This window comes from Corvus moneduloides, chromosome 25 (assembly GCF_009650955.1).
Source record: "Corvus moneduloides isolate bCorMon1 chromosome 25, bCorMon1.pri, whole genome shotgun sequence".
Lineage (NCBI taxonomy): Eukaryota > Metazoa > Chordata > Aves > Passeriformes > Corvidae > Corvus > Corvus moneduloides.
The window spans coordinates 1,160,086-1,172,708 of record NC_045500.1 but is presented as its reverse complement, the minus strand read 5'-3'; the positions used below and the strand labels follow the sequence as shown (position 1 = coordinate 1,172,708).

General features: G+C 50.6%; 1 protein-coding gene across 3 annotated transcripts in view; it reads right to left on the bottom strand.

Moving 5' to 3' along the window:
- Positions 1–12,623, bottom strand: part of KIRREL3 (kirre like nephrin family adhesion molecule 3) — a 347,026-nt gene that overhangs the window by 283,169 nt on the left and 51,234 nt on the right. The gene's annotated exons all lie outside the window — the stretch shown is intronic.

Below are 12,623 nucleotides of genomic sequence, written 5' to 3'. Positions count from 1 at the left end.
GGAAAATTAAATTACTTTTTTATGAAGGTGTGTGTATCAGCTCTGAGAGTATTGTAGGGAAAGATTATTTTTCTAATATTCCTTCTCCCTCCCCCCCTGCCCCAAATCCCCAGCTCTCTGCTCCTCGCGCATCCAAGGAAGTGGCACTTGTAGCCTTCAGCCGTGGCAGGCGTTCATCTCCAATAATTGCGTTTGCTGCATAAATTGCCAGTGACATGGAGAATAAAATTAGTTTAAAATGAACCCAAATGGCAAATCTCAAACAAGTATCAGATGGAAGAACTCATTAATCCTCATTTCAAAATGGGCAGAGTGCTGGGGCAGCCAAGCTGGCCCCAAGCCTGATGGGGAGGGTGGGTTCTCTTTGGAGATGGTGATGGAGCTCTGTGAGGCAGGCCAGACTTCAACAGAGGTTCTGCTCGATGTGGAACTGCTGCCTGTCGAGGCACTGATTTCATTTTGCTTAGAAAAACCTTCCCCACAACCCCACGATGAAGAAGGCGCAGGTGAGCAGCTCCACCCTGCACTTCTCTTCCCTCACCCTGCCCAACTCTTCTCAGGAGACAAGAAACTCATCCAAGCTCCTCAGCTGCCCATGAACCACATCCCACCAGACTCCTGCGTGGCAGCAGCTCCTCGGAGGGAATGCTACAGCCTCATGGGGATGGGCACTCACAGAGTCACTGAATTGTTAAGGCTCAAAAAGAGCTTTCAGGTCATCAAAAGCAACCGTCAGCTCAACACCAGCACCATGTTCACCCCCAGACCGTGCCCTCATGTGCCACAGCCATGTGTTTTCTGAACACTGCCAGGGATGGGGACTCTGCCTGGGTGTACTGGTTTGGCCAAATTTAGAAATACATCCTCTGAGAGAAGGCAGGCTACAACCACCCCTCCCCCACCAGGTTCGGGAAAAAATAAATTTTCCTTGAAGGAAAGTGAAGGAGATAAAAACTATTTATTTACCAAACACACAGGAAAAGGATAATGATGCTAAATAATAAAACCTCTCGTTCTGCTGAGAGAAACCTGGGAAAGCCTCAGAGTCCTTCCGTAGATCTCTCTCTCCCCCTCCATGGAGCTGGGACAGGGTGGTGGGCCCACCTCCAGGGCCAAGGCCTCGGTGGAAAGTCCTCCTGATGTACTCTGATGTTGAAACAGTCCAGCAGAGAAAAAAAAAGGGAAAAACATGAAGTCCCAGGAAAACAAAAGTTCAACTCTCCTTCTCTCTCCAGAAAAGAAAAAGGAGCTGAAAAACTGGCCAAAAGCAAGCAGGGTGCTTTCCCCACTCTCCCTCTGCTGCCACAGCTGGAAAAAAAGTCTCAGTCTCTGTGTGACCTTGAACAAGCTGCAAACTGCTTTGAAGAAGTTTTGCTCAGGTTTTCCTCCCCCGTCTCAGGCTCAGTTTAAAAGCACAGAAAGGCACAAAATTAATTTCTGGGCATGGGGCAGCAATAGGGGATACACATCATCAAGTCACCCCAAGACACTGGGCAACCTGTCTGCGTGCTTGACAACCCTTAGGGCAAAGAGACTTTTCCCAATAGCCAATCTAAACCTCCCCTGGCCCAGCCTGAGGCCGTTCCCTCTCATCATTTGTTCCCTGGCAGCAGAGCCCGACCCCCCCGGCTGCCCCCTCCTGTCAGGGACTTGTGCAGAGCCACAAGGTCCCCCCTGAGCCTCCTTTGCTCCAGGCTGAGCCCCTTTCCCAGCTCCCTCAGCTGCTCCTGGGGCTCCAGACCCTTCCCTGGACATGCTCCAGCCCCTCAATGTCCTTCTTGTTGTGAGGGCCCAGAACTGGACACAGGATTGGAGGTCCCTCAGCAGTGCACAGTGTCGAGGGACAATCACTGCCTTGGTCCAGTGCCCACACTGGGGCTGGCACAGCCCAGGGCCATTGGCCTCTTGCCCACCGGGGAACACGTGGCTCATGTCCAGCCACTGCTGACCAGCACTCCCAGGTCCTTTCCCACTGGGCACTTCCCAGCCTGGAGCTCTGCAGAGGGTTGGTGTGACCAAGGGCAGGATTTGGCACTTCACTCCTGACTCCCATGCACTTGGTCCTCACACACAGAGCTCTGGCTACTGCCTGGCCCTGGACAGAGACCCTGCACCGTGTCCCCACTGTGTCCATTCCCCACGCTGGGGTTGCTGAGCTGCTTTTGCTGACTTTCTTTAATGAGGTTTATTGTTTGCGCTGCATAATTTTCAAAGGCATGTCACCCACTTGGAGATGGCCCTCAGATCTCCAGCTTGGGGAGGGGGAGGGTCCTTTGAAGCCGCAGTCATTAATTCAGGAGCTGGTTTCTGCAGTTAAGAGCACACGTGTTTGAAGCACACAGAAGCCACTGTGGAGACATCTGAGAGGTGTCCCATGATACTGCACATTAGACAGAGCGATTATAAAACTGCCAGGCCTCCCGTCCCTTCCCTGCTTTGTAACTTCCCTCCCGATATCAAAAAAAAAATTGTCTAGAATATCAAAATATCACTGTCTGGCTCTGATGATGATCTTAGGACTAAAGACCACACGGAACAAAGATTTCACTTTAATTATCAACAGATCCATTTCTCCTAATCTGGTTGTTGAAAGTAAAACAAAACCAAAACAAATCACAAACAAACAATAAAAAAAAAAAACACCTCTCAAAACTTCACACAGGCAGCTGGGAAACGGAGGTGTTGTGAAGCTGAGAAGTGAAAGTGTTCAGAAGCCAGGAATTCAGACGGGCACAGTTTTGTTTTTAACATTCCCAGTGGCTTTCCACCCCTTTACTTGTAGTTACAGCAGAAAGAAAACTGTCCCGGTCACAGCAAAGCTGTTCCTGACACCGTCACCCTTGGTCGGCTCCCCAAACTCCAAGCCTGCCTTCCTGTACGTGTGCCACTCATCGGCAAGGCAGGATGAAGACAAAATTATTCTCTTTTTTAAAGAGAGTAACTGCTCACCTGTACACATGGAAATACCCAGAGCACAGCCCCCTGCAGAGATTATTCCTTGGTCAACCCATCCGTTATTCTTACCCACAGAGACTGATCTTCCAAAGTTTTAGCTTTGGCGAGAGGACTCACAGGTGCCTGGGGACAAAAGCCTCAGCATTTCTCTCTATTTGCCCTTTATTTCTTCCCTTTATGTTCTTTCTATGAGTTGCACCAGGGAAGGTTTAGATCAGGTATTAGGGAACATTTCTCCATGGAAAGAGTTGTCAAGCAGCGGCACAGACTGCCCAGGGCAGTGGTGGAGTCACCAAACCTGGAAGTGTTCAAAGAACAGCTGGAGGTGGCACTTGAGGTCATGGTTCAGTGAACAGAGAATTACAGAATTATTAAGGTTGGAAAAGGCCTCCAGGATCATCGAGTCCAACCTGTGACTGATCCCCACCTTGTCCCCAGCCCAGAGCACTGAGTGCCACCTCCAGGCCTTCCTTGGACACCTCCAGGGATGGGGACTCCAAACCTCCCTGGACAGTTCTTTCCAATGCCTGGCCACCCCTTCCATGGAGAAATTCCTCCTCATGTCCAACCTGAACCTCCCTTGGTGCAGCCTGAGGCTGTTTCCTCTCATCCTGTGCTTGTCCCCTGGGAGCAGAGGTCTCTCCCATGATGGTGCCACTGGATTGATGGTTGGACTTGATCTTGGAATATTTTCCAACCTGAACAATTCTAAGATTCCGTGATCTATTGTTGGCAGCACGGGTGAAGGCTGTGACCCCAAATCCATGACCGCAGCCCCATGCAAGGACCACCCTTCTGGCAGAGCCACCACCACCACCAACTGCTGCTGGAGCAATTCCCCTGCAATTCCCCACAGCTCTCCCGCGGTTTCACCCAGACTCCAGCAGCAGAACCCGCCTCACAAAGGGCACTGGAGAACCCAACAGTCACAATCCCCACACAAAACCCCTCTTTACATTCAGCAGACAACAAGAGCCACATTAACAAGCTGCCAGCGGAGGAACCAAGCTGCTGCTGCTCATTATGGCAGGAAACTTCTCCCCCTGTTCCAACACGGGCGCAGCCTCGGCATTGCTGGCCCCGGTATGCTCAGGCATTTATTTTTATATACCTCAGCAATATGTAGCAATTAGCAGAGGTAACACTAATTAGATGTTACATTGTAATGCAAGTCCCCCTAAACTTAAGTCATAACATACCTCGCTCCTAATGACTGCAAGGTCATTTTGGTATTCCGCGTAACCGCTTGGATGCTAATGAATCGTTTGCTATGCATGGGAACATCCCGGCTTTTCCCTGGGTGGTTTTCACCATTTACCAGTGGACACTTCCTTTAAATTGCTGCTGAGCCTAATGTGGTCTTGAAGAAGCCACCTAAGCACCCCGATTAATTGCAGCGTTTCGTGGCTCCCAAGAAAGCAAGACCCCATGGCAAACCTGCTCCAAGGGCAGGGAAATGCTTGTTTGAAGGGATTAGTTTGAGATTACGATGGCATGAGGCTCCAGGAGGCAGAAAACCTGAATTTCCTTTGTGCCTCGTAATGGGAAAAGCTGGAAGACAACAGGCTTACAGCCAGCTTAGTGCTGTTCCTGTGTCTTTTCCATCATCTATGTCCTAATCTCCTGAGGAGCCAGCACAGCACCATGCCACGTCAGGAACCCACATTTTGATTCCCTCAGTTTCCCGACCTACAGCCACCACCAGAGCTGAAAAAAAAATGGAAATGGCGGCATTTAGCAGAAATAAATTCATTTTAAAATTTCAAAACAACATTCATGGGCTTTATAATTAGCTTTTTAATTAATTTCCTATTCTCCTGTAATTGCTCTGCTTGCAAAGAAAAATTATGAGAGCTATAACTGTTTTAATAAAAGCAACTGGGTTATTCCAAGACCAAAACCATGCCTGCCATAGGTGGTGGGAATAATGGGAGCCCTGGGGCCTGCTGATTAGGGGAAAGCCACCATGTCCCTGCACAGCTGGGCTCTGATGGGATCCTGATGGGATCTCATGGTTTGGAGCACTTTGCTGCTGGGAATTCACCCAGGAAAAGGCACTGCCCAGCCTGCAAGATGTGCAACAACTCAGTCCAGGACAGACCTCACCTCCAAGGACCTTCCTGAAGCAAAACCAAAAAGAAAATCTGTATCCTGTCCTTCACTATGGAATGGAAAGAGAATCCTGGAATGGTTTGGGTGGGAAGGGACCTTAAAGCTCATCCCATCCCACCCCTGCCATGGGCAGGGACACCTCCCACTGTCCCAGGCTGCTCCAAGTCCCATCCAGCCTGGCTTTGGACACTGCCAGGGATCCAGGGGCAGCCCCAGCTTCTCTGGGCACCCTGTGCCAGGGCCTGCCCACCCTCCCAGGGAACAATTCCTTCCCAATATCCCATCCAGCCCTGCCCTGTGGCACTGGGAAGCCATTCCCTGTGTCCTGTCCCTCCATGCCTTGTCCCCAGTCCCTCTGCAGCTCTCCTGGAGCCCCTTTAGGCCCTGCAAGGGGCTCTGAGGTGTCCCTGGAGCCTTCTCTTCTCCAGGCTGAAGTGCCCGGCTCTCCCAGCATTTCCATGATGGGAAAGTGCATCAAACCAGGAGGGAGGGAAGAGCATAAAGAAGTGTTGAACCGCTGGCTGGAGGCTGGGTATGGCAGACAATAAAACCAGAGTGAATAAATGAATCATGACTTATCTCCTGAACTTTGGTCACTCACTAAAAATCCAAGGAGAAGCCATGCTGGGATGCATTTTCCAGGCCCCCGGAATCAATGCCTGCAGTAACTAAAGCACTTTAACATTAGCTGGAAAGAGCTGCTGCCATTCCAGGCTCTGCAGTGTCCAGTCTTTAAGCTCTGAGCGTTCCTTTCTGCTGGAGTGGCGGGATGGATCCAGCCTGGCTGTTCCCACAGGGGTCACAAGTCCAGCAGAATCTGGAAGCATCTCCTTGCATAAATCAACGGGCTTGGACCTGCTGAGAGAAATTTGCCAACAAAGAAAAACACACTGAAAGCAGATGGAAGAAATCCTTTGACCCTGACTACACGTCCCTGGAGCAGAGGCTTTGTGATTTTAAAAGCAATTTAGGCAGATTTCCCTCCCCGTTTGGACAGGAAGGCAGGGGCAGGTAGGCAGCTAAATCCCTCAGACCACTTCCTGCATCCCAACCCGCGTCTTTAGCGTGACTTAAGCCAAGCCTCTGCACACTGCAAACGCCAAAATAATCACGCCAGCAGGATTTTGAAATTCAAAAGAGCCCTTTCTGCAACCCGCCGAGCTGAGGGAGTTCAGAGGCGGCTCCGTCGCTGCACCGGGGTCTGAGCGCCGAGGAGAGGGTGCTGCAGTGGATTTGCTGGTTGAGAGTCTATTCTCATGCTCAGATAATGCAGAAATAAAGTGCATTTGTAACAGACAACAAAAGGATTATCCCCCATTCATTTCAAAGCACCTTTCATTCCACTCAGGGATTACATTTTCCTTTACTTATCTTGCAAATGGTTTTTCATAAGAGCGTGTGGCTTATGGCAAATACCAAACTGTGGTTGGGACAATGGGAGTGTGTTCTGCAGCAGAGAGATCCCGCTCCCAGCACAACTCACTGCTGTAATCTACTGCCTCACCAGGGCCACTCTTCTCAAGAGCAGAGGCGGATCAGCTCGGAAACCTTGGCACACTTCAGATTTGGGGAAGTTTCTTACAAGTGCAGCTTCAGCGTTCACATCTTGTCACTGGAGGAGAAACAACAGCGCTTTGCACTTCTGGCGGGTCCATCTGCCCAGAAGCTCAAAAACACTTCTGCAAACACGATTCCCATCCAGTTAACAAAATCTAACCCTGCACAGCTTCTTGGCTTGCTGGAAAGCAATTGCTTCTGCACTTCTCCACGTCTGGGAAACTGGTGCACCACGGCAGAGTTCAAGTGCTGCCCACACATGGGAGAATGCACACGAGAGCCTGGTGCAATCACTACACATCCCCTTTTCCAGTGAAAATCCACAGGTCAGGAGGATGGAGATGACTCTGCTCCAAGAAAGACTCAGCACTTGAACCATCAACAGCAAACTAGGAACCACTGGCAAGAGCAGATTCCCTCAGGATCAGCAATTCCCAGCTCATTCACTCAAAAACTCAGGATTTTACAGACTGAGAGAAGTTTGCTTGGTCTCAGCCCAGATGTGAGCAGTGAGTTGGGAATACCAAAGCTGGGCTCTGCAAGCCAGGGCAGCAGATGAAGGGAGGTACAACTCCCTGGTTACAACTGTCCTGCCTCTTTCTGCCTCCCACTAATGCAGAATTCAGAGTTTCTCACAAAAAAGAGAATAACCTGGGGTTGCAGTGAGCAGGTGGTTTGGTGCTGTCTGTAAGTCAATGACTCTTGGTGAGTTATGATTGATTAGAGCTGGGGAGGGGACACCTTGCCATGCCTAAAAGACAGATAGTCCGTGTTTACTCCATCTCAGCTTTCCAAATCAAAATGGAGAAGAACACAATGCTTGCCATTACTGTGTCACTCAGCCAAAAAATAACCCCCCACGTTTGCCAGCCCCCACCCTAACAGAAAGCATCAGTTATCTCTCCTGTCCTGCTGTTCCTGATAAAGTAAATTACAGCATCATCGAGGAGCTGTAGGCTCAGCCCTGCTCTCCACCGCTGCTCCCTTGTGATTTATTCCCTGTGGTCGCCTTCAGAACCCCCAAAATGCTGGTGTGTATTTCCCTGTCCCCAGAGAGATAACAGTGCCCCAGGAGCATAAATACCACTGCTGGGAGGATTGGATTTTCCCAATGACACATGAGCTGCTCCCTTCAAAAACCGAAGGCAGCTGGGCACAGCAGAGTCACACAGGGGGCATGGAATTAAGGGAAAAGGGGGGAAATGTCCCCCTGCTGTGGGAGCTGCTCCCCACACTCCTGCATTGATCCCAGCACGCCCAGAGTCCCCAGTGCAAACCGTAACTGGAGGCATCAGCTGATGCACAACTGGCCCCGTTTGCCTCCTCATTGATCAGCCACTTTCAGCTCTGTGTTTATGGAACTGTTTGGTCTCGTATAAGACCTATGGGGCTCCCGCCGCTTCTTCTCCTTCTTTCTAATGGATTGAAATTTTTAAAGGAAAAAAGAAATCCAGACAATACGACCACACTCTGCAAATCAATGCATCTCGTGGATAATAATACCCAAGATTTATGTAACATTTAATGTTTGCAAAGTGCCTTGGAAAAAATAAATTAACCTGCAGAACTGCACTGCAATAGGGAAGTGTCACACACAGCTGTGCTGTGGGGAGGAGAGGAATTGCAGGGAGTCAGACAAGGAAAGTTTGAACTGATGCTGTTTTAACCACCGGCCTGGGCTGTCCTGGGGACCCTGCATCGATCTCTGCAAGTTGCACAAATTAAAGATTATGCTACAGATGCCTGGTGACACTTGCTAGAGTCAGGAGACCAAGGTTTAAGTCTTGCTTAAGACCAAACCCACGAGAAAACACCCAAAGCACTGGAACCCTTGGATGACTCACTGCATCCTTGGGTCATGGCCAAAGTCAGGGCCTCGTTAAAAACCATCCAGGCCTGGGACAAGGAAAATGCCAAAGGTGGCTTGGCTCCAACCCTAAAGTTGGAGAAAAAAGGGCAGTGAAGTTGGGGAAGGGTCTGGAGAGTCAGTCCTATGAGAAGGAGCAGCTGAGGGAGCTGGGAAAGGGGCTCAGCCTGGAGCAAAGGAAGCTCAGGAGGGATCTTCTGGCTCTCCACAACTCCCTGACAGGAGGGGGCAGCCGGGGGGGGTCAGGCTCTGCTCCCAGGGAACAGGGACAGGACAGGAGGGAACAGCCCCAAGCTGCAGCAGGGAAGGTTCAGGTTTGAGATCAGGAGGGATTTCTTCACTCAAGGAGCGGTCAGGCACTGGCAGGGGCTGCCCAGGGAGGTTTGGAGTCCCCATCCCTGGAGGCGTCCAAGGAAGGCCTGGACACGGCACTGAGTGCTCTGGGCTGGGGACAAGGTGGGCATCGGGCACAGGCTGGACTCGATGGTCTGGGAGGGCTTTTCCAACCTCAGTGATTTTGGGATTCTCTGAAGGAACAACAGACAAATACCAGCACAAAAGGTGCTCAAACCATCCAGGCTGGTTCCTGGGCTCAGCAGGCAGTGGTGCAGCAGAAACACCATTTTGCACTTTTGCCAAAAGCTGGCAACTCCCTCCAGACACACCTGTACCTATGGGAGCATCCATAGGTGCCCACTGCTTCATGGCAAAGTCCTGACCTCCTGGACTGAGCCTGAGCCCTGAACGCTGGAAGGGGCTCTAAACTCTCCCCAGAGCCTTCACTTCTCCAGGCTCTCCCAGCTCTCCCAGCATTTCCATGATGGGAAACTCCCTCAAAGCAGGAGGGAGGGAAGAGTGTAAAGAAGTTTAACAACCTTGCTGCCTCCATGCCCCTGGAACGGCGACCCAGTGACGACGTGCATATCCCAGGCATGGAAAACCACCACATCCCTCCCTCCTGCATGCAGAGCTCCCCGTCCCAGGAGAGGCAGCAGGAGAGCCCTCCCATCTGTAAACAGGGGATTGACGTGCTTGCCAGAAGATGGATTATTTGTGCAGATGTTGGTGCTCTTCAGAGCAGCCTCCACGTGAAGGTGAACAGAAGCACGGCACACTTCAGCAAAAGCTCATTTAATTCTCATCATTAGCAGGTCTCTAATGTATAATTGATCCTCAGCTCATGGGATAACTCCGGCTGCAGCAGCTGCAGCTTCAAGGGATGGAGTCCTGCCTGCACCCAGGAGGGCCCCAGAGAGCACAAACCAATTCCAGTGAAAGGGGAAAGTCACAGCCCAAGTGCAGGACAGCTGGAATCAACACACCTCCCACAGTCCCAGGGCAAAGCCTCTGCTCTTCCCTGCTCCAGCCCCACACGCATTCCAAGTTCAGAGCATTCCAAGTTCAGAGCATTCCAAGTTCGGAGCGCTGATGCAATGGAGGCTCCCAGCCCCATGCTCCAGGAAGCTGCATTTGGCTCTGAATTGGAAAAACTGGAATCGAACTCTTCCCAGGGTTTTGCTCCTCAGTTTTGCTAAAAACATACTTCTGCTGCTGAAAGCTATTTGGGTTTTGGTTTGTTTGGGTTCCGTTTCTGGCCTAATCCATGGGTTCTGTATGCTGTAACCCAAGGCTAGACCTATCCTCAGGTGGAATTAAACCCAAGGCAAGGCTTCTTGCTCAATTTTGATGCATGAGCACAATGCAGGCTTGGGATGCACCAAAACTTTCACGGTTGGCTGAGCACTAATAACAGGAGGTTGTTGTAGACTCTCTGCTCTGATGGTATTGATGGAAATCAAATCCTCCAGAAGCCAAGAGACGCTCCCAGCAGTGTCCGCACATAAAACACATCCATGGACTCCCTCCTGGTCTGTTCTTTGGCACAGCTAACGAGAGCTCTGCAAAGGAGGGTCTGGCTGTCACAAACTCTTTCAGAGGCAGGTTGTTGGTAGGTTGTTGACCAACAACCTGAGAAATACCAGGATTGGGGGTTGAAAAATACCCCGAGCCTGGCATTGTTTGTGGAGCAACGGCAGCCATGACGCCAAAACACCGCTGGCTGCCGCCTCCCTCCAAAGGATGAAAAGAGCAAGTAATTAAACAATGGGTTTGCCATAAGTGCTGGACTTCAGAGGCTGCTTTTCCCTTTCTTCTTTTTTTGTACGAGGAGGAAAAGGGGAAAAAAAGATTTAAGATAATGGCCTTTTTCTCTTCAGAATAAATTAAGCTCAAAGATAGAGAATCCCATTACTAATGCCTTTTAGCAAAGCCCAGACATTCTTTTAAAGTCAAACTTTAAAGTCTAACGTGCAGTGATCTCGTCGAAATCTTTCCCGTAATGATATTTAAGTGATGGCCAAGTATATCAGTGGGCTCAGGAGAAGTGCTGATTGCATATCTTCAAGGGAACGAGGCACTGCAGAGCTGTGGCAAAGGAACCCATGCAGCTGATATAAAAGTTGCCTTTAAAACTACACACACACAGTTGCTAGTAACTAATTATTCCAGGAGTCATGACAGAAGAAAAGAAAAAGGTAAAGAAATCAAGGCAAAGGATCCGCCTCGAGGAGGGGAATGTGGGACACATTCGGCTCTGATGTGCGATAGGAAAACTTGCTCCCATCCCTTCTGTGCACCCTTCCTGAATTTAATATTCTTTTCAAATTCTTCTTCCCTTTTTTTGAGCATGAGGAAAGCTGACAAAAGCACAATCTTCACATCTGCTCAGGGAAAATAAAATATAAAAGATAAGGTGGTGATGGGGGGAGGCTTGAGATTGCTCATGTGGCTCCTTAAAAGGATTGCACCCCTTAGGAAAACCAGTGCCCAACAACTGGGCAGGGGGATCTCACCTCACAGCACCTGTCTGCATTTGGGGGGCACAGGCTCAGGTGGCCCCTTGTGCTGCAGGTATTGGCCCTTCTCCAAGCCAGGCTGCAAAACCCAGAGCATCACCCCGGCCCCAAAAGCCAGGTTTTTCCATGGAGACAGCAAAAGGCCAGAAGGAGACGTTCCCTGTGTGGCACCAAGCTCCGAGGGCACAGGGAATTTATAGCAGTGCCTCCAGCGCCGGGGCAGCCTCTCCATCTGCTGCAGCCTCTGCAGCTGAACCACTGCCCCGGGCTGGGCAGGAAGAAGAGCCCTGTGACTTTGGAGGAGCAGGGTCACAGCAAAGGGGGAGGAACGCCCTCTGTTTGCTCTGCAAAACCCCTTCTCCACCCAGCCCCTGAGCAGCGGCGCAGGGGCTCTGCTCCTGCCCTGCGTGAGCACAACTTCACAAGGGAAAGGCAGCTTACTCTGAAGAGACAAGAGCTGGAAAGCACGAGGGAAGCAGCAGATGTGGCCAGGCAGGGGTAGCTGCACTCCCTGCATGTTTCCCAAGCACCACTCCACATGGATGCAGCTTTGACCCACACGTGCACCCTCATCCTTCAGCCTCGCTAAGCCACAGGCTCAAAAGTTATGGCCAAAAGCTTTCAGGCTAATCCCACCTTTTGGAAACCAAAAGGCAGCACTGCTTTAGTCCTGTGTCCTGTGTCACCCATAAACATCCCCACAGCAGCTGCAAAGCTCTTGAGCTCTCTCTAATGAAGCTGTTCTTGTTTTAGGCAGTGTGGTAGGAGAGGTTAGAAAAATTCCTGTATGGACACTGAGCTCCTGCAGCCAGGTCCGAGCCCTCCCAGTGCTGGTGAGATCCTGTCTCACCCATTCCAAAGCCGTTTGCTGCCAAAGCAGTAGAATAATGCACAAAAATTACCCACCCATACCACTTATCCTCGTTTCTTCCCCTAAATAGTTTTGCTACCAAACACAGACCCAAAAATGGAGCAGAAACTCAAACATCTTTAACCCACTCTCCAGACAGCAGAACATTCCAGTGCAGTCAGGAATCAGCACCTGCTCGAGCATCCTTCGGTCCCCACGGAAAGGCTGCGGGGAATCCGGGAGCTGAAAACAAATGGCAGCACCTCCAGCTCCTGGCCTCTCCTCCAGATGGATTCATTCCCACCTCGCTGCCTCATGGGCACACACGGAGGCCTCCCCTCCACTTTAAAAACAAGCTTTTGATTCAAGGAATTGCAATTTAAAGGATATTGAACATCAATGGTCATCAACTGTGCATTTAAGGGGG